The sequence below is a fragment of the Phalaenopsis equestris genome, unplaced genomic scaffold (genome assembly GCF_001263595.1).
Source record: "Phalaenopsis equestris unplaced genomic scaffold, ASM126359v1 Scaffold000878, whole genome shotgun sequence".
NCBI lineage: Eukaryota > Viridiplantae > Streptophyta > Magnoliopsida > Asparagales > Orchidaceae > Phalaenopsis > Phalaenopsis equestris.
The window spans coordinates 1,213,434-1,216,893 of NW_018165318.1; positions in this window are offsets into that span (position 1 = coordinate 1,213,434).

Below are 3,460 nucleotides of genomic sequence, written 5' to 3' on the forward strand. Positions count from 1 at the left end.
CATCGCGGCCGCCCCCGGACCCGCTGGTCCATCCGTACGCGTACTGGCCAGTGTTACCGCCGCCTACTCCGGTAGGCCCCGCGGTCCCAAAGCCAAATGAAGCGCCGCCGTCCGGAGCCGAGCCGAATCCCCATCGGTAACCCCATTCCCCTTCCTGGCCCGACCCGGATCGGAAACTCCAACCGCCACCACCATTTCCAGCTCGGCCGCTACCGCCGCCTTGATTCGCCATCTCTTCCCAACTCTCCTCGATCAGATCTCCGAGGGATAAAGAGGCGTACAGTCAGCTTTATTGATCGCCATTACTTCCATTTGAAGCACCGACTTCAAAAAGTCTTCTTTTTTTTCTTTTTCTTTTTAATTGCTTCATTGATATCTAAGTGATCAACGCATTATACCTATTTTAGTTATCCAATTTTTTTAAGTTGTAAATATCTGAAATATTTGATTTGCAGTTATTTTTTAAATAATATTATTTTTTAATGATAAATTAGTCTTAACGAGCCGGATTAAAAGACTTTCTCCAACATAATTCTGACTCCGACGACACCAATAAATTAAGAAAAAAATTTGAATGGAGATTTCGTGACAATTATGTATTTACATATAATATTTGGAGATTGTATTGATACTTATTATACTTCGATATCATCACATGAGGATGAGATGTGATGCGTGTCAGAAAATTCGTAGCGATAGAGTAATGAATTATCGTCTTAGCGTTGTATGAGAAATCAACACACACAGATAACAGAAGAAAAGTAAGCATAATGAGACACATCGACCTTTTACTTGGAAAACCCTTGAAAGAGGAAAAAGCCACGGGGCCTAGCCCAGTTAAAATAATCAACTATGAATGATGACTACACAGGTACATTCTTCCTCTAAATTAGGGAAGATGAAATTACAAAGTAATATAACTATAATCTGACTATAGCTCTTGGTAATAGCAGGTTGCAAATGTCATTGTTGATTGTTGTGGAGGTAGTAATCCATCGTGAGTGTTGTAGATGGCTACTCCAGAAGTGTTGATTGGTCAAAGAAACTGTAGTAAACAGTTACGGGAGTTGTGGACCACATAAGCCGTAGTGGCCAGTATGAATGACATCCGTAAGTCGCGGCAGTTAGAGTCGAGAGCTGCTCGAGCTGTGTTGGTAACACATGGATTGTAGTGATGAGCTCATGTCTTACGACGATGACTGGCGGTGTCTGGTTGGTGGTGATCGGCGATGATTGGTGATGATCGACAGTGACGGTCTACAGTGGATAACGGCGATCGACGAGTGTCGACGACGACCCGACGATGGCCAATGACAATCGACGGTCGGGATGGTGTTAAGCTTCAGCTTCTTCTTAGAGCTTCCAGTTCTCTCTGAAGCTTCAAGTCTCCCTTCATGTGAAGGGTGAGGCTCTATTTATAGTGTTTTGGGTGTCATTAATGCATGAATATGAATCATTTTGATCGGACGGTCCAAAGAGCTTCTTCCAATCAAACGACGTTTAATGGACATTTGAGTGCCTTAATGATATCAGAATTCAGTGATCTTGGCTTGTTGGATTTGTCTTGTCGAGCCGCTCGATTCGAGTGTAAACTTGTCATATTCAACAACTCTTTGATCTTCTAAATATGTCTAAAAATCATCTAAGTGTGATTCAATAACTTGATCTGGGCTTGATTTGATTCGAACTGGGCTAATTTTCATATCATTAGGTCTGTCTCATCAAGCCGGTCAGTTTGACTATAAGTTTGCTGAAATCGGAGCTTTGGATGAATTTTTATCAATATTTGAATATTTTATGCTTAAAATATCATCTCGAGATTGTCATGCCTCGAGATTCGTGCTGAATGATGAAAATTTGTTGGTTGCTTATCAAGATGCATGAAACATTATATCTTACTTTAAAAAATTAATAATAATGATGTTGTTTAGATAATCTTAAAGAAATGTGCGATATTTAAAATCATCAAAAGATCCTTAATACTCTGTTTTTTCTTTCCCCTTATAAAAAGGAAACTAGAAACTCAGGAAACAAACAACAACCTTAATAAACACGACATGCTTCAATATAGATATCATCGCTTCCATATGCCTTATTGGTAATGACGAACATCAACATTAATACCAACACTAGACAATGATAATAGTATCGATATTGGTCGTCAAACTTGTTTTGGTGAAGATGAATAACATTTGTGCGTTTGCCAAAATGATATGCATGAGTTTCATAGAAACATAGAAACGGTCAGCATTGATATCAATTATGCACATTGATTTTATTGATGATGATGGGAGTTAATTTTATTGAAGACAAGGAGCAACAAAGTTAATAAGTGATGGTGTTTATGATAAGCGTCAACCTTATTAGCAATCGCCAAGTTTAATGCTAATGTCGGGGCAACACAATCAATAGATGAGTTGATATTAGGAGACATAATTGGGTGGCAATGAACGCCTATCAATTTGCAAGTGAATTAATAAAACGAAATATCAAGCAATCAATATCAAAAGATTGTACTTGAGCAACAATGTTTGGTAGACAATAGTTGTGCCATTGTGATGTATGCTTTTACTTATTAATGATCACCAATATCAATTAGACGACAAAGTTATAAAGATTCTTCACATACAAATTTTCTCCCTCCTTAGTCCCCATTACATGAAAAATAAAAAGACATTAATAGATTTCTAGAGTGCCATTTCAACATTTTTTATCAACAATCTGCAAACACTCCGTCGAAAGGCCAACATTAATTCACTTAGTCACAAATGACTTTTTAGATATTTTAATATCATAATAAGATGGAAATTAAGAAATCTTAAGCTCATTATATTGCTCTCATTAAAATGCACTATAACACCATGCATGCAGAAGCTATAGATCATCTGAACTTTTAAACAATGATATTAACTTACCAATTGTATTTAAAGTGCTTGACAAGTAATCCTTCAAACTCAAAATTAAATTATTCAGATAATTACATCCAGATTATCCAAAACATTGAAATTTACAAATTAACAGCTCAAATGATTTTTGAATATATTTGCACTTGTCACGATCAAACTATTAATTTTTTTTATCAAAAGTAAAAATAAGAGTTGGTCATCCACTACAAATTTTGATAATTCCGTGAATTCGAAAAATGAAGGAAAAAGGGTGATTGATTGGTAAATGGCATATACCCGATGGTCTGTACATCCAACTGAAATGCTCATGAAAACAGTTTGAATGATCCCCAATTCAGTCTTAAAAATTTAAATTCAATAATTTCATTAAATTCTGTTTTATCGAACGAAATTTTTCAATTAAACAAATAATATAAATAAAAGAATAAAGAAGATTAATATCACCGATTTCGATACATTTCAAATAAAACGTAGGCGCACACTATTTCGTCAAAAGTAATTAGAAACGAAAATCGATTTTTAATTCCAAAAATTTCTATATATATATATATGAA